This window comes from Apis mellifera, linkage group LG16 (assembly GCF_003254395.2).
Source record: "Apis mellifera strain DH4 linkage group LG16, Amel_HAv3.1, whole genome shotgun sequence".
Lineage (NCBI taxonomy): Eukaryota > Metazoa > Arthropoda > Insecta > Hymenoptera > Apidae > Apis > Apis mellifera.
In genome coordinates, this window is record NC_037653.1 from 2909450 (window position 1) to 2928593 (window position 19144).

The 19144-nt window shown below is 25.0% G+C and overlaps 4 long non-coding RNA genes across 5 annotated transcripts; all 4 read left to right on the forward strand.

The window, feature by feature from the left end:
* Window positions 1–2133: 2133 nt before the first annotated feature.
* On the forward strand, window positions 2134–4254 carry LOC113219296. The gene is made up of 3 exons (XR_003306219.1): window positions 2134–2711; window positions 2837–2909; window positions 3807–4254. It is a non-coding gene; the product is annotated as an uncharacterized LOC113219296 (long non-coding RNA).
* Window positions 4255–4424: 170 nt separating this feature from the next.
* Window positions 4425–4976, forward strand: LOC107965714. Its single transcript, XR_001706004.2, has 2 exons — window positions 4425–4485; window positions 4593–4976. It is a non-coding gene; the product is annotated as an uncharacterized LOC107965714 (long non-coding RNA).
* A 1243-nt stretch (window positions 4977–6219) lies between these two features.
* LOC107965713 lies at window positions 6220–6832 on the forward strand. The gene is made up of 2 exons (XR_003306228.1): window positions 6220–6266; window positions 6532–6832. It is a non-coding gene; the product is annotated as an uncharacterized LOC107965713 (long non-coding RNA).
* Window positions 6833–11823: 4991 nt separating this feature from the next.
* Window positions 11824–16181, forward strand: LOC113219317. 2 transcript variants are annotated; one of them, XR_003306329.1, is made up of 4 exons: window positions 11824–12268; window positions 12577–12804; window positions 13085–13261; window positions 15500–16181. It is a non-coding gene; the product is annotated as an uncharacterized LOC113219317 (long non-coding RNA). The 2 variants fall into 2 exon arrangements; XR_003306330.1 differs by lacking the exon at window positions 13085–13261 and having other exon boundaries at window positions 11830–12268; window positions 15500–16164.
* The last annotated feature ends 2963 nt before the right edge of the window (window positions 16182–19144 follow it).

A 19144-nucleotide genomic window follows, 5' to 3' on the forward strand; every position in this document is an offset into this window, starting at 1 on the left:
GATCCTTTTTCTCGGCCTTAGAAAATATCTCGAATGAAACCCCTTTCCGCCAATTTCTAACGTGAATAGTGTTGTTACAACGACCTAGATTTTCCTCTCTGCAAAAGAACAACGCATATGGCGAAAGGATTTTGAAAAATGGAATCGATTTACTGTGAAGATCTAATATTAATTCAAAACAAGAAAAATAATCGGATTGATTTCAAGATTAATTTGTGATTTATAAAAAAATCTTAAATTTTTTTTTTTTAATTAAATTATTTTTAATCAAATATATATTATATTTGTTTTAATAATGTAATATATTATAATTATAATATCCTAATATTAATTGTACAAAATTACTATCTTCCTTCAAAATTATGAATTTCTTTTCTTTATCATCTTATACATATAGAATTTCCATAGCTAAAGGAAATTTTTAAATAGCTTGAAACAGCTACTGTTCAATTTTCTTAAGTCTTGAATGGATTTCCTGGATCAAAAAATGACATTTGTCACGATATTCCATGTGGTTTGAGCAAGCTTCGTAATGAACAGCAAAAAAGCATGGCAGGTACGAAAAACACGAAAACGGAAATGCGTGAGACACGAATGAACGACGGCTACGAAATCCCCATAACCCCGCATTGGTCTTCTTCCCATGACCCGAATGTATTGTGGAAACGCATTCGCGTTCACGTTTCGCCCATTCTTCATGATATATACATATGTAAAAGCACATGTTGCTTTTGCAAATTATAAGGTACACACTCAGAAATATGTCTCTGTTGACATTTCTTATTCTCCATTCAGAATTAGTCGCAGAAATTCTCGAGTTAATACTTTTGATACTCAAGGTAAAAATATATTCGAATTTTGTAGATAAGTATATTTTGTATATTATATGATTTATAGATTGTTATACATTATATAATAAGAGGTTAAATATATTATATATTACATATTAAAAGATTATATATAGATGGAAAAAGCTATTATTCTATGAACTTCTAAACTTCTTAAAGCCTGGATTTTTAGGTTAGGTTATAAATTTTCTACAAACAAAACTTGTAACTGATTATATATTATTAACAATGTTTAATTTAATAATATTATTAATTTATTATTAAATTATATTCTTAAGTTATTTAGTAAATCATATTTTGTGCAAAATAGTATATATTTTCTTAGATGAAAAAATTCTAAAATCATGTAGAAAATTAGCTTGCAATTCGTTTAACTGACACAAACATGTTTTTCGATGGAAAATAACGTGTATGTTTTATATATATATATCGTCAGGATTAGTTTTTTTTTCAAAATGATTTCATATTAAAGAAAGAATTTATATATTATATAAGAAATGCTATGACGCGACATCTAAGCTTTTTGCGTTCGCAAAGTAAATAAAATTCTTCCTTATAAGTGAATATAAATAAATAAATAAATAAAATAAGTAATAAATATAAATATAAATATATAATAATAATAATAAATAGAATAATAAATATACTTTTTTTTTTATATATAGCACAAAAAATTATAATAATATAAGTTATGTTGCAAATCATTGAAAAAAAAATTCTATTTTATAGATTTCTAAAGAAAAATTGGAATGTGCTAATATTTTTATTCAACAATGTAAATACTTATATCTTTCATAAGAAAATGTATAATAACCTCTTTGTCGCAACATGTAATTTACAGTCACAAATAACATAGTCCAAAAAGTCATAATTTCATTATGGCGATCAAATTGAAAGATATTATATTGTATTTGTAAAATTTACAGATTTTAATTTTCATTGTAACTCAAATTATATTCTCGAACAATATTCGAATTTAAATTATAGCTAAGTATAGATTTATTTCTATTTAATCTTTTTTATCTTGTAATATATACAGAGTATTCATTTTTGTTGAATCGATTCTAAAGATAAAACAAATACAAAAATTGATATATAAAAACAAGATAGAAATGGAATTGAATAATTATCTTTGTCACACTATTTTTGTCGCTTATTCTATTTAAGTTAAAACTTTCTATAAAAGATTATCAAAAGAATAAAAATTTGCTTAAAATTTTAGCTATAAAAAAATAAATCTAAAATATTAACCATCAAACATATTTAAAAGTGAAATCGATAATCAAATAATGAGTAATGAACATTCAAAATGATTTGAATTTTCCAAGATTATGAAAATTCGAATTATTTCGAATATAATTCGAAGTTTAAAAATTAGTTTTGCAAAATATCTCGTAATAACTTTCAAAAATTCTAGATTTTCAATTATATTCGAAATGATCTGAATTTTTCGTCACATTTAAAAGTGTTTCAAATCCTATCATTGCAAATGATTATAATTATTGTCACTAATAATAATAATGAGCCCTTCGAGAGTCGGCAGAAAACTTGAGTCACCGAAGGCAGCCGAAGGTGAGCATGCGTCGCAGGGCCAACCGAGTTTAGCCGAGACAAGGCGAAACGAACCGAACGAATCAAACGAACCAAGCGAAGCGACGTGGATACAAGAGCGTTGTTAGGTCATTGACTGCCGGTGGCCACCGATCCGCGAGTATCCAAGGACAGCCGCTCCGACGCCTCGCGATCTCTTTCTCTCTCTACCCATTTTCCCGTTCTTCCGACCTCTCTTTCTTTGATTCTCTTTTCCTTCTATTCGTTCTTATCATCTCATTTCATTCTGTTCCGTTTAGAAAAAACCTATTGGTAAGAATTATTTCATTTCATTTTATTAATCGATCTTGGAATTTATAATTGGAAAAGCGATTTTCAAATGTTGTGATGCAATAAATTCAATATAACCAAAAGTTAACCTCTAATTGCTGTTGTAGGATGAATATTGCATGATATTAAAGAATTGCAATTGACTAATGATACTAAATATCCCATTAATCTTTAATAAATGTAAGTATTTCTTTATTTTTCATGTAATAAATTGTAGAATAAGTAAAAAATGATTGGTTAAAGGTTATATGTATACAAAATTTATACAAAATACAAAAAGATTAGATTAGGAAAGATAGTATCTTTATACTTTATGGATTATGGATTCCAATTTTATCTTTTCCTGCCGTTCGTTTTTTTACTTTTCTTCTTTACAATTAATATACCACGTTAAGAATTTTTTTTCTCGTGTGCGATTCGCAAGAATTTCTATAATCCACGTTTGCAATTCTTCGCACTCGGGCCACGCATCGTCGCATTTATGTCCTCAATCACTGCTCGCGGAATTCTTGATAGAACGATGAATTGTTCCATTTTCAACTTTTTTTTTCTAAAATTTATTAGATTTCAAATTTTGTATTTTTATATGCTTTACATTAAGAAAAAATTTTCAATGATATTTAAAACCGAATGCGAAACAAAGGGAAAGTAATTAAAGAATCATGTAGTTAACTAAATGAAAAGTAAAAAATTGAGTGAAATATAATATTTAATGTTAAAAATAATCTAAATTAACCATATTCATCGATATTGACAATATTATTGATCCTATAAAATTTTTAAAAGTTGACACATCTACTTTTTATGAATTATGATTTTAGGGAACAAGGATTCTATGAAAGAGAAAAAGAGGAAAATAAAATTATTATTTCTATAATTCTTAAATATTTATCAAAATGACATTCTATATTTATATTAATATATATATAAGTAAAAGTAATAAAACTGATTATTTTTCTACTTATTTTTTGAAGTCTATAAAAATTTAATTTATTTAGTAATTTTTTTAAATTCATATAGAATTTTCAAAATGAAAATCAAAGTAAAAATTATTATTTTATATATTTTATTTTCCAGGATGAAAAACATGTTCAAAACATAGTCCTTGAATCATATTCAAGAATATATATTATACTGTATTGAAATATTACTCATAACTTCAAATAAATTACAGAAATTCTGTCGTAAAATTTTCAAGTATAGTAATCAGTTTTAGCCAATAGAACAAGTTAAACAGAGTGAAATTTGATACAGGAACCTTTTCAGAATTTAAATATTTACCTACGTTTACAATCGGTTCGAAGGTATAATTCTTCTTCAATGACATGAACCTTTTCAACTTGAATGGTCATTTGGTCCTAATAAAATATGATTGTGCAATTTCTTTGCAAAATGGTAACAATAATAAATGAAGCTTTTCTAAAAGCTGACAGAATATAAATGCACAGAAATTTATTATTTTGGATGAGGTATGAAATTTTTATAATGCTCTTAATTATATTGTTTACTATTAGGTTATAAGAATTAAAATCATTGCTATATATTTTCTTATATTTTTGATCAAGTATTAAAATTATAAAATGTGAATCGATATATAATAAAAATATACAAAAAAATGGGAATCCAGAATTGTCTTGAAATTTTTAATCAAAAAAATAAAAAAAAATATTAAAATGAAATATAGAAATAAGAATATATTTATTTGCAATATCAAAAGGATTAAGATAATTTATGAAAAATAATTATGGAGATTAAGGTAATATTTTATAAATTTAAATTTATATTATTAAGTTTAAACAATATTCTATTAGAAAAACAATATTCTATTATTGATATATGATATATGATAACAATTTTCAATAGATTTTCAATGTTAAACAAAAAACCATGAATAAAAACAATTACAATTAACGAAATGAATTTGTTCGAGAAATGTGTGAATTTACCGTAATTGGACATGATCCAATTGTTGTAATATAAACGCATACCTTTTTACTTAGACTACCCTCAATGGAGAATGAATGCTTTATAGCAAAAATGTTTCTTCGGTTAAACGTAAGCCAATTCGCGAAGGTCGAGTTTGGCTAAAGAGATTGGAAAACATACTGGTCACACTACTGCTACTCCTTTTGCTGCTTTCTAGCACTCTGTCCGCGGAGCATCTACACATACGATGGCCTTGACCGTTTTCTCCGTGTGTGACACTAACAGTTACACGCGCTTATATACAGGATGATGGAAAAAAAAGGAATTAATAAAATTTAAAAATAGATGATTGCACACCAAATAAAGAAAAGAAATTTGGTATAACATAGATTGAAAAATTAATATTTTTAAAGTTATAAACAATTGTTCAAGAATTATCATGATATATATAAAGTATCAAATATATGTGAGAAATATATGGAAGAAAAAATATATAGAAAATTTTCTATAACCAAAAAAATAATATAAAGATTATATGATAATGGATATAATAATATGATAATGTAATAATAATAATGATAATATAATGATGTAAAAAATGAACTAAATTAGATTGTATTAAAAATTTAAAGATTAAAAGTCTATTCAAGAATAAATTCAAATAAATTAAAAGAATGGACATTTTTTTTTAAATATTTGTTTGTATTTTCTTGGTAATATTTGATAAATAGAAACGAAATATAATTGTTTTGAGTGTATAAATACATTCAGAAATTTAAAATTTACCTAATTGGATTAAAATTTAATTCAACTAATATAAATAAAATAAAATATGATTGAACTTAACCTAACTTAACCAATATATTTCGTATAAAAATGATAAAACTTATAAATTTAAAAAAATATACAAAAAAAATGATGTTTCTAATTTCATCTTAAACAAAATTAATGAAAATTCTTAACATTAAATAATAATCGTTAACAAACATTAAAAATTTTTCGATCACTCTGTAGAATCATATACATGAGTAAGCGTCCAATTGCAGGCTCACGATCAAAATCACCGTTGTCCCGATATATAAGTGAGAACCTTCAGTTTGTGTAATTTTGCACCAGAATTTTGATCGTTTGAAACGAGGAAAGTAATGCAAGCAGAAAATGACTCACTGCACAAGGCAAGTAAAAGGTTGGAGACCTGTGATTGTACAAGGTTTGTCCAAATAAGACTATATTTTTCATTACATGTTAATATATGTTTTTCCATCTTCAATTTCTTATTGAATAATAAAAATAATAAATGATTTTGCAGCAAGAGAAGAACAGATCTACTTACAACAATTTTAGTGATAAAATTATTGCTTTGAGTTGACTTGAAAATTAATTGAAAAAAGATACTTAATTACAAAAATATATATATTTTTACATAATGTATAATAATTATTGAATTGGTAAGTCTTTATTTCAATTTTTGATGCTATCTTTTGCATTGAAGTATTAAAAAAATTATTATAACAATAAAATATATAATTTTATTAATTTATTTTTATTTTATTGCAATAATCGTTTTCTATTAATTAAAATCTTGTTAAAATCAATGGAAAATAGAATTAGGTAAAAGATATAATTTGATTAATAATTGAATAATTATGATTAATATAAGATTATGTTATTAATAACTATTGACTATTAATAATCAATAATTAATAATCATTGTTGAAAAGAAATAATTTTAATCATGTAACCAAAAACCACAATTAATTCAACAATTGTGATATATATAATTATTCTGTTGATTATGATTGAATTAACAAGATATTTTTTATAATAACAATGTATTTTTTTTAAAAATTCCATATTGCTGACTTAAATTTGTTAGAGGCAAATAACGTGTTCCCGAAAGGAAGGTCAATGTTAGCATCGCTAGCAGACGGAAGTGTTTCACCTTGCAGCGAAAGCCGGTGCAGGTCCTCGAGGAATGCGTGGTTTGTGTTCGCTATTGCGACGCGGTACGGAATGCGAAATGCATTTCGAGGTGTGGCATGAGGAGCAAATGTATCACTCACATGCATGGTTTGGATCGAGCCACCTAGATTTGCTAACTAAATTATTTTTTTTTTTCATTTTTTCAGAATGGTTTCCAATATCTTAGAAAAATGTACTAAGAAAAAAGAATTAGAGAAAAAATAAAAAAGAAAGGAATATTATTAATTCCATTTTGAAATTATATTAAATATTCATTTTTTCTTCTTATAGATATTTTTTATAAAAAAACAATAAAAAAATTTATGTATATTTAAATAAAAAATAAATTTAAAAAATACAAATTAATTGAATGAATATAATGTAAAAAATAAAAATTGTAAATAATTTTAATTCACAAATTCTTTTTGTTTTATACTTTCAATAATATGAATAGTTTGATAAATTGCTATATAATCGTATAACTAAAAGTAATGACTACTTTGTACAATTTCTTTCATGTTTTATTTATTATATTTAGAAAAAAATTGAACTTATTTTTAAATTATAAATATTTATATAATATTTATATATTAAAATTTTTATGAATACAATTACAAATATGAAATTAAAGTAAAAATCTATTTTATTTAAATATTTTAGATATATTTTTTTTGCATATTTTGTAAATTTTTATTTTATTTAAATTTTTCATAAAATCATTGATATTCTGGTCTAGTTATCCTTTTTCTTTTTATCTTTAAGTTATTCATTTTTTTATTTATCAATACATTGGATGCCATTTATATACATATTAATTACTTAGTAATTATATTTTTTTTTTCAAATCTTTAACAATTTAATTTTTGAAATTTTTTGTTGCATATCAAAGAAACAAAGTAACAAAGAAAATCCGATAATTTTTCTCTTTTCATTTCATTGTTTTCTCAGAAATAGACAAGTTAAATAGAACATTTTGTACTATTAAAACGATTATTAATGACTCACCCTATACACATGACATTAACATTTTCACGCGATCGATGCTATGCACTCGCTGAGTTAACCTAGATTGTTTTCTTATGCAGCAATCATGCTAATACCGCGAAGCCTTGATCTTGAATAGGAGAGACAGAGAGCAATAAAGTGAGAGAAAGAAGAAAAAGCGTTATAGATCACGTTTAATGCAAGTGATCGAGAGAACTGGAAATACGAATTATAACTCTCGTGAATCGATCCACGTGTTTCATATAGGTCTGTGTGCCGCTTTTTTTATCTAAGTTACGTATCGATATCGAACGTGAAAGATTAGCATTGAAGATCATCAAGGAGAAAAACTTAATTGATATAATTTTATCGATTTTCTGATTGTTTTTCATTTTTAAATTTTTTTATATAATTAATATAAAAATATCAATTAATATCTATAAATAAATAATCATATCTTATATTTATATTCTAATTGATTTTATAGTAGATTTTATAGCAGATATAAGTAAAATGTCGAAATGAATATAAATGCATATATCTATATATATGCTATGACAAAAATATATTTTAATTAATAAAAATAGTTTAATAAAATTTCGAACATAGTCATGAATAAAATATATGACCAAAAATATAATATAATTTGATATGTAAATTATAAAAAAAAAATATTTAATGGCTTAATCAAAGTATGATTGTATATCAAAATAATATTTTATTTTGTGATCGTACATATTTAAGCAAAAAATGATCATTGTGAAATAGTTGTATCTATTAAATTTTATTTTAAAGTTATACTTGCTTATTGGAATGCATTGTAATGTCAATTTTTGAAGTACCTATCGATATACACTCTTGAAACATTCTACATTCTATCCATTCACTATGAATCCGCAATACATAATGTTTCATTTATTTAATGATAGTTCTCTTTGCTCCGTGTTCCGGATAACTTCCTTTGAGTCTTCGAGTCTTCGAGTCTTCGAGTATGTTCAAAGATTCTCTTGCTCAAATACTTACATGGTCGTATATTTTCATATAATGAAGAAACGATTATTTTAAGATTTGTGAATTATTTATATATTAAAATAAAATAAAATTTAATGGATACAATTACTTCATAAAAATTTATATTAAAATATATCTTATATATAAATTTTTCATTTTTTCAATATTTTTAAAAAATAGACTTACATCAACATCACAAATAAATATTAATCAATATTAATTTAATATTTTTTAACTTTTTTAAATTAGCAATTAAAACTAATAAAAATTTTCGTTTTAAAAAAATTTAATAATAGAATTTCCCCTTAGTCATCAAAAACCTAAATTCTTATATAAAGAATTAAATATTTTCTTCTAAACGAAAGAACGAATAGTATATGCAAAAATAAAGATTTAAAAATGGCGCGTTAGGTTTATGACGCGGATACTTTTGGACGGAGCAAGGTTCTATGTACGTTAAAGGCCATGGCGACAGAACGTCGGAACAAGATGAGAAAGGTGGAACTGGTCGTGCGGCGGCCAAGGCACTTGTTTACTCGAACGATCGTGGCCTCCTTTTCGGTCGTACACCTTCGCTAATTCACTTCACTTCCTCTATCTCCTTCGTTCTTCTCTTCTGCTTTTCCTCTATCATTTCTTTCTTCTCCGTTTATCCTATCCATCTTTCTCGTCTACTCTTTATGTATAATCTCTACCTGTTTCTTCTGCTATTTCTTTGACGGATTATTTTCGCGCGAGTTCTCGCGAGACATCATAATTATCGAGACTTGGTTCTCAATAATATTTGCTTTTTTTGGTTCTTCTTATTTTTTTTTTTTTATTTTTTTTTGATATTAATATTATTAAAATAATGATTGAACAAATAATTTGGATTCAAATAATAATAAGAATTTAAATAATTTGAACTATATTCATAACAAATTGAACGATTTTATAACAATTATAAAAATTTTCAAGTTATAAAGATTCGATCTTATTTTTATTTTTTATTATAAACATTGAAAAAGTATATATTAATAATATTGAACAAATTGATTAAAATTTTTCTTTTGTGAATTGTTTTCTGTATATAAATCGATTCATTTAATAATTCAGAAAGAGAGCCTGTTTCGAGAATCTGGTGAGAATCTTGCAACGAGAATTGCTCGTTAACAGGATAAAGGATGTGTCCTTGAATACGACTGCCATCTTTGGCGGCGACTTTGTGATACAAGCAGTACTGAAGTATACCATAAGACTGTTTTCGTACTTGAAACGCAATAAAATATTCAGTTGCAAATATTACATTTATTTATTTATAAATAATGTTTATAGATAAAAAATCTTTAATTTTTAATAAACAAATCTTAAATTTTTATAAACAAATATATTTTAAATTTTAGGTTAGATTTTAAATTAAATTAGATTATAATTTTTAGATGAAAACTTTAAATAATGAAATTATTTACTTGAAATAATAATATATTTTGACTTACAGTATTCTTAATCTTTTGTATTAAAAATTCGATTATAAAAAAAATTCATAAAATACTAAAATCATAAAGATTATAAAAATTAATAATAAAAATATATATGATTAAATCTTACATTAAAAATAAAAAAAATCCAAATTAAGATTTTGCGAAATATTATTTCGAAGAATATTGATTATCACTTTATATTATAACTTGTTCTTTATTTAAGAAATATTATTAAGTAAAGTGAATTTTTAAAATTCGAATACAATCCAAATTATATACAGAAGACAATTACAATTATTTGAATTTCAAATTAATTTTTTCATTCGAAATAATATAAATTGAATTAATTTGTTTCATTCAAAAATTTTTAATTATCATTTCAATTATTACATTGATTGTATTATTCATGAATCAAATTTCTAAACTTTATTACATAAATATTATTATATATAATTTATTATATTATTAATTATTTACTATTGTTATATATGTTAAATATTTTTTAATGTAAAATAAACAAAAGCAAAATTATTAAATATTTGGAACATATTAGATATTCACAAACAATATTTTATATATAATATTCTATTATACAATTAAGGATTAATAAAATTAATATGAAAGAATTAAAATAAATCTTATTACATAATATTTATATATTATATATTATTATTATTTATTATTATTATTATATTATATATTATTATATATTTATATATTATATATTATTATTTCTTCAATATAAATATATGCAGAAATATGATAAGTTTGAAACATTTTAGGTTAGAAATTCTATAACAATAATTACTAAAGATTAACACAATTCAACATCACAGAATTTAAATCAATCTTATTCATAAAAAATTCTTCAATGGAATATCATTCACATAATAATAACTTAACAAAACTCACAATAAAATAAACTTTATTATAAAAACATAAACACGATTAAATAATTTTAATGTAAGCTTTGGCCAAACTCCATAAAAATATGAATTTGAATATTAAGGTTGATAACACGATAGCGAATGAAACCATCAATTCAAATCTGGTTTATAATTTCCAACTAATACTACACAATTTTATTTGTATATCTCTCATGAAATTATAGAATTCGAACAATGAAATACTTCGTATCTTGCATGATTAGCAATGGTTATGATTGCACTTGCAATTTCTGAACATTTTGATGATTTCTAAGTGGCTATTTCCATGAATCGAACAGCCAATCAGATACAGAAGAACATAGTAATCTTACGAGCACGAATCAACAAATTCGTACTCGAGGAACAACACGAATATCAAGATATAAGCATTTTTGCATGTGAAACTAGTAATATATTTACTTCAATGCAATTTAAATATGAGTTATGCATATATAAAAGGAAGATACATCCTGTTTGTTGAGATCTCCATGAATTGCTTTATTAAGAAAGTCGATTTAATTTAAAGATAAAGATAATATTTGCATTGGAACAAAGATTTAATGATTCATCATATTTATCATAGTTTAAGCATTCAATAGTATGAATGATTTTGATTATTTGATGAATTGATAATATGGAAAAATCGAAAGCAGCATTCGCATGAAATTATAAAATAGTTTCAAATTATATAATTTCAAATATTTTAAATTTAAGCAATTCTTTTAAGCATTAATTTGAAGATTATTTGCATAAAAATTGTATTATTCTATTTTTAATTTCTAAATAAATAAATATATCGTGCGAGAGAGTATTGGTCCCATCACTAGACAGCGAACGCGAAACCCAACTGTGTGAGCAAGCGGAACGTGTCCTTGACTGCGCAAGTCCGCTATGTCCTACACACCCACCTACCGGACACCGTGAGCTGGAGCGGACCCCAACAGGAACGCACTGTGCACCGCTCCTGCCTGCGGGATCTGTATGCGTTCACCGAGCTTGATCGAAAACGAGAAAACGAGTGAAGTGAGAAAGAGAGAAAGAGCGAAAAAAGAAACAGAAAGAGATAACCTCATCGAGCCAAGACGAATCATGCTCGGAGGAAAGACCGGGATTGTGGAATGATCTTAACGAGTCGAGTATATACTAACAGAGTAAGAGCAATTTCTATGTGGTTCCGATCTTTCGATCCCGTTTTCTTCCCTTTAAAAGTCCTTGTTGAATTATATCGGTATTTTTTTCTGCTACATAACCTCAACTATCCTTGTATCTTGTAAGTAGAATTCTATTTATACTGACACGGAACGAATCACATAATCTGAGATATATACATATAAATTCATATATATATATAATAGAAATCCTCTGATTATTTATTACATTTAATTTTTCGTTCAAATAACCGGAGTTTAAATGAATTTATTATAATATTTGAGATATCTATATTTTTATGCCTTTGTTTTAATCATTTATAAGAAACTTTTACATATAACACAATAGAATTCTATTATACAGAAACTTTATACAGAATCGTTGTTGATTTGATCGTTTTGTTGGATCAATCGTACGATTGTTTTTCAGAAAAGAAAACGATAGGCAGAACCTTCTTGTTCCTGGAGATGATAAAAGTCTTGGTTTCCGGTTCGTTGAACTGGAACTGAGACGAAGTGTATAAGATTCGGTCTACGGAGCTTGATCATAGACGACCGGCTCTTAGGTTAGGAGATATCCGGATTGCTTTGAAATTACCGCGCGTACGATTACTACGACGATTAATTAACGAATTATTCACCATTATTGAAATATGAGGTATTTATTTGAATTTATTAATATTTTAAAATGATATTGTCAAATGATACTCAAAATTATTATTTTAAAATTATTTTTAAATATTTTATGATTTTAAAAAATTTAATTCATAATTAAATTCAAGTTCTTTTTTTGTTATTAGAAGTTATGATTAATAAAAAAAATTTATCTCTACTATTTCTATCTCTATTATTTAAATAAATATTCATATGATTTAACAAATTGTGTTATCAAAATTAAAAGAAATTCTTTTTATATTAACTTTGTAAATACATTACAGAAAATATACAAAGTGATTATATATACAGAATCATTCGGAGAGATTTTATAAATAAAAATAAGATAAAAATCGAAAATTATAAATTGCAAGTATTTTTTTTTTAAATATGAACTTCAAAATCATTCAAATACACATCTAATTACCATATTGAATACACATATAATTAAATGGATATGAGTAAGTAGATAATAAAGATTATTTAAAATTATTCTAAAAGTTAAAATATTCATGAAATATCTTAAAAGCTCGATTAAAGGCCAATCAACATTATTTTTTTAAGAATTATTTTTCATAAATTCAATAAAATTGGCTTGAATTGGATATGTTTTTATAAATATGTATAATTTTCTAATTAAGCTAATAGCATATGATTTAAAAATAAGGAAGCATTAAATAAATATATTATTTTTTAATCAAAGTATTATGAAATTTATTATTAATATTTTATAACATTTTGAATTGGCTTTTGATAATTGCGACGCATCATAATAATCATATTAAATGTCGATGTTCCTTTATTTGGTTTCTAACCGGAAATAAAACTTGAACGGAAATCAGTCCGTCGTTTTATCATTGAGGAAGAAGTATGAATACATAATCGAAGTCTTCATGATTAAAAAAAATGATTATTTCTTTCATCTTTTAAAATATTATAAAATACTATAAAATACAGTTTTATAACTTTATAATTAAATTTTTTAATTAAATTTTATAATATATATTCATATATTTATTTAAAAATAAAAAAAAATTTATATATAAAAAAATATATTTTTTTATATATATATTTTATTTATACTTATAGTTATTCTAAAATCTAAGAAGTTATTTATAATTATTCAAATTATAATTATAATAAGAAATTTTTTTAGATTTTAGAATATCTATAAATAAAAAAATTAATAATTTTACGATATTTGATATGAAAAGTGTTGCATAAATATAAATATTGTAAATTTTAAAGAACTTGAGAATTTGGGAATTTTTTCTAAATTAAAATAAATTAAAAAAAAAAAACAGAAGTTCTGATAATAATAAGAGACATGTTTTGAAAAGGATAAATTATAAATGAATTCAAATATTAATAAATAAATTTTAATCATATAAAATATGTCAAGTGTAGTGAAGTACATATATAATAATAATATATGTAAATTTCATTCTGCATAATTACAATAGATTCAAAATAATAAGCATAATAAGCATTGTAATTCTAAATGTCAATTCTTGTAAACTTTTCTTTTCTATTTCTATTTGTTTTAGATATCTGAATAAATAATTAATAAAATCTATTTTATTATTTATTAAAAATTTTCAAATGTTTCATAGTTATATTACTACAATTCTTTATACTACAATTAAAAACATTATATTATTATATTATCTGTTTACTTATAAGTAATATTATATAATATTAACTTATATAATATTATTTAATAGTATTTTAATTAATTATTACATAAGTAAATAATAAACATATTCCTTTTTCAAAGTTTTAACATACTTTATCTTTTTTATAAAAATATTACAAAAAAAAAATGTTCCTATCATTAAAATAATCAATAAAATGAATTTTTTTTTATCTTATAAAAAGATTTGAAAAGATTAATATTTGATAAGATCGAATATGATTAATAAAAAACACTCATCGAAATTATGCAATACAGTTCTTCATGGTATAACGACGGTTATGCACTTGATCGTACACGACACAATTTTTACAATAAAAAAATTGCTTTTAAATATGCATGAAGCAAATATTTCATCAAGATTGCAGTTCACGCGCGACATACTTGTGATTCATCGACTCTTATGTCGCACGTTCGAATTCTTTTCGTATCACAAGACATCGACGATCAATTATTTTTTGCCGTTTAATGCAATTTGACTAATATTTAATTCAATTCTGATTGAATTATTTCTTTCTGGTTAAAAATTAATTTCTGGTTAAAAATAACAATTCAACATTTTCTTCCATGAAATATAAAAATCCCTTGTCCAGTTTTCAATCAATCTTCTTACAATTGAGTTTAACTTAATACATTAAGTTTGCATTAAATAAAACAAGATAGAGAGCAAGATAGTTATACTTTTATCATATTTCTATAATCCTGTCTGCTTCACTTCATCTAATGCAAAAATAGCTTAATAAATAAATCTCAAATCCTAAACATTTTTATATAACAACTTTTATAATTTTTAATTTCTAAGAATCAACTTTTCAAAATTTCACAAATATATCAATAATCTATTTGATGTATAATTTTAAAACTTACATACGTATAAATATTTATATTAATAATAAAATAATTAAACTTTTTTAATGAATTTCATACTGCATTTGGTTTTGTACGTCACAAATAATATATAATTATACAGAATAGATACAGAAAAGTATTTGCATTTTAATTCTAGAAAGGAAAAAAATAAAATATACATTGGCGGGAAGAGTTACAGCATGGGTGAGAAATGAAAAATACAACTCGGTGTTCGTGTATAATTAGCGGCCGTAGAGTTTCCTAGTCGCGACGTGATGGTCGAGGTGATCACGAGGAGGGAAAGGAGGAGTGGATGGATGGAAAGAGAAGGCAAGCGCAATGAATCAAAAGGAGAGGAACGAGTGAGAAAGAGGCAACGGAGAGAGGGCCACTGTCACTGCCAGGGCTACGGTGAGGTAATATCAGATTCCATGCCACGAGGCAGTTGGCCGCCATCTTGGTGTACGCTGTTCTCCAATGCGGTTCTGTCGCGTTCTTCCACCCAGATTCCTTTCGATTCGTTCACCGTGATTCGAATTACACAATTCCGCTTGATTTCTCATACTCTTCGATTCCTTTTCACCAAGCGTACAAGAACGTTATTTTAAAACGGATTAATATATAAGAAGGATGAGTTTTGAAATACCTATAGTAAGAGATTAAGAGATCAAAAAGAGTTTAACCTAACTTATTTAATTTATTTTTGTTCAAATATAATATCTAGCAGTTAAAAAATTTGTTATTGTTTCCTTTCTTTCATTTTAATTAAATTGTTTGTAAATCTTTATAAGATTATAAGATTTTCATCTTTATTTGGAATTTCAAATATTGAAATGTATTTCAAGAGAAAAGTAAAAAAGATGATATAATATATTTTAATTAAGAAAGATAATCTTAAAATAAATACTCTGAGATGAGAACGTGAGAAATTATAATTTAATATAAACTCTTTGATTATAAAGAAATCATATAAAAATAAAATGCTATTTTAATCTCTAATGGAAAAATCAGATAAGGCAACTGTTTCTAGCAAAATTAATTGTAGTTTTTATTCATTATAGAAACATAATTGTGCTTATATAATTACTCTCTATAATATAAACTATTTAATTCTAGTTATTTGTTTATGCACATATATAATCCTTTATCTTCATTAAAGATAATTGTTATAATCAACTTTCTAGTATCACTAAATTCTTCAAAATAAATGAATCAATATATATACTTTCTGTAAACGTTATAAAATACTCTCTTCCATCAAATATCCATTCAATCGTCCAATTCATATACATATATACCAGCCTATTTTCATTCTAATTATGCAAAAGGGGAAAAGTGTCGGGGCGCTTAGGAGGAGAACGGGCAGAAACTTAGCGAGAATTAGGAACGAGGAAACGTCTCGTGTTTAGCCAAGGCTCGAGGCCGATGACATTCGTCCGAAACGAGGTTCCACGTACTACGCGAGCTTGTTTGTCCCGGCAACGGAGTTGTAGCCTTCGCTAGCGCACTAGGCTGGTATTCGTCTGGTTCTGGTCGGGCAGAAAGGCCGGAGAGAAAGAAGCGAGGACAAAGAGGGTCGTGGGACGGAAAAGGAAGCAGTATTAGCGAAGGCACGAAGAGGAGGCGATGCAGAAGGAGGTGATGAAGAGGGGGAGGTGTGCGTCGCAGGACGTTCACCTTTCCTCTATGGGCTTGCAAGAGGCTGGTTCGGGCCGCCATTACACAATCGTCGGGCTCGCTTGCCCGCTCCTCGGCCACGGCCGCCATGTTGGTACCGGTCGGTGCGTCAACCATGGTTCAAGATCTTCACGGTGAAGGTCCCGCGGAGTTCCATAGACGGGTACGCTATGCCGCGCATCATGGAATGTCTCTTTCGTTTCACTCGTGTTTCCAGATCGCGTTTGTATTTAACATCGAAACGATCTTTTTTAAAGAACGAACAATATTTTTTTTAGGATTTATCGTTAGAATTTTTGGAATAATAGAAATGTTAAAATTAATGCTAGAAAATTTTCTTGTTAGTTAATTTAATTTATTATATATTATTGTTAATTTTCTCATGAAAATATTCGAATAATTTATTCGATGATAATTTATAATAATGAAACTGAATAGATAAAAAATTTTATCCTATTAATAAATTTTAATATTTAATCTTTTCGAAATATAATTTTCAAAATTTATAATTTAAAATAACACGAATTGAATCTGTAATATATATTTTTCAAGAATCGCAAAAAAGGAAATAAAAATTAATTGTATATCTATTAAAAAAAATAATAATAATAATAATTGCAGCGTTTCAAAGCGTGTCGGCAATTAAACAGTATCCAACGAATGAATGCACTGTAGAATTACATGATTCAGCTCTTAAGCTACCGCGTATTGAATTCGTGAAAATCACTTTCTTGGGTGGTCTACAGTTCCACCAAGTATCGTAAAATCCCGATGTACTTCGACGTAAGTAACATGGAAATTACGAATACGCATATACATTTTCCGATTGATACTTTTATCTTTTGTATCATTCCAATCCATACGTTTGTATTATTTTCTCTGAGCAATGAGATATCGACGTTCGAAGGAAATAAAAATGATTGAGTTTCATGGCGTAAAAGAGAAGGGTACGATTATACGAATGAATATCGTGGGAGATTTGAACGCGTGGATAGGAGGGATAAGCAAGAGGCGCGTTAAATGTATAGCTTGGTATATACTGATGTATATACTGTTCATAAATATCTGAACAGTATCTTCTATTTATGACGTTCAAGTACTATCATTATATATGTTTAAATATGATATATTAAGTGAAATGAAAATTAAATTATAATTAATTATAAAAATTGTATAATAATAATAGATGTCTAATAGATGAATGAATTAAATGATTCAATATAATGTGGATTTTATATACAAAAATATTTCAATATTTTTGTAAGAAACCAAAAAAAGGCAAGTAAAATCAATTTGAGTGAAAGATAAGAAATATATAAATGTAAATCAGATAATCACAAATTATCTTATTGAAAAAATATTTTTTCAAATAAAAAAAAGTTATTTAAAAAATTTTATGATATAATAATATATACAGAATAATCAATATAAAAGATAAAATTACAAATCTTTTATATTATTATCATTTATTATTTTTAATTTAAAGATATAAAATATCTTTAAGCAGTGTGTTCATTTATGTAGTACGTGAAGATATCACAGTGATGATATCACATAGGAATTATGAAACGAAAACTTGCTACCAAAAATTTAATTTCCAAGTCAACGAACTTAGATTTCAAAGAACGGTGCCATGTGTGTAATAAAATAATAAAACTGGAATCGTTTAGTTAAAATGAGGTCAAGCAAGAAAATGAAGTACAAGCTAAGAATTTTTCAATTTCTAAAAAAACCTGAATCAAACTGCTAAAACTGTCTACCTAAAAATTTAGATAATATGTAAATTTATTACACAGAAATGAATAAAATTAATTGTAAAATAAAGTACTATTAAATTTTACAAAACAATTAAATATGTGTAATTATGATGATCTAGATAAAAATTAATATTAATTTTATCAAAAATACTTGTACATTTTTAATAATCGTAGAATTAATGTAAAATCAATGAGTTTCACATTTCATAGTGATAAGTATTATCATTTACAAAATATCCTAGGAGGTGATCTTTCCATTGATATATTAATACTCCATTGCTAATAATAGATAGAGGCATAATTGGATTAAAATAACTTAAAGAAAAAGTAAAGAATTATTATTAAATCATCCTTTAAATTAATATTTC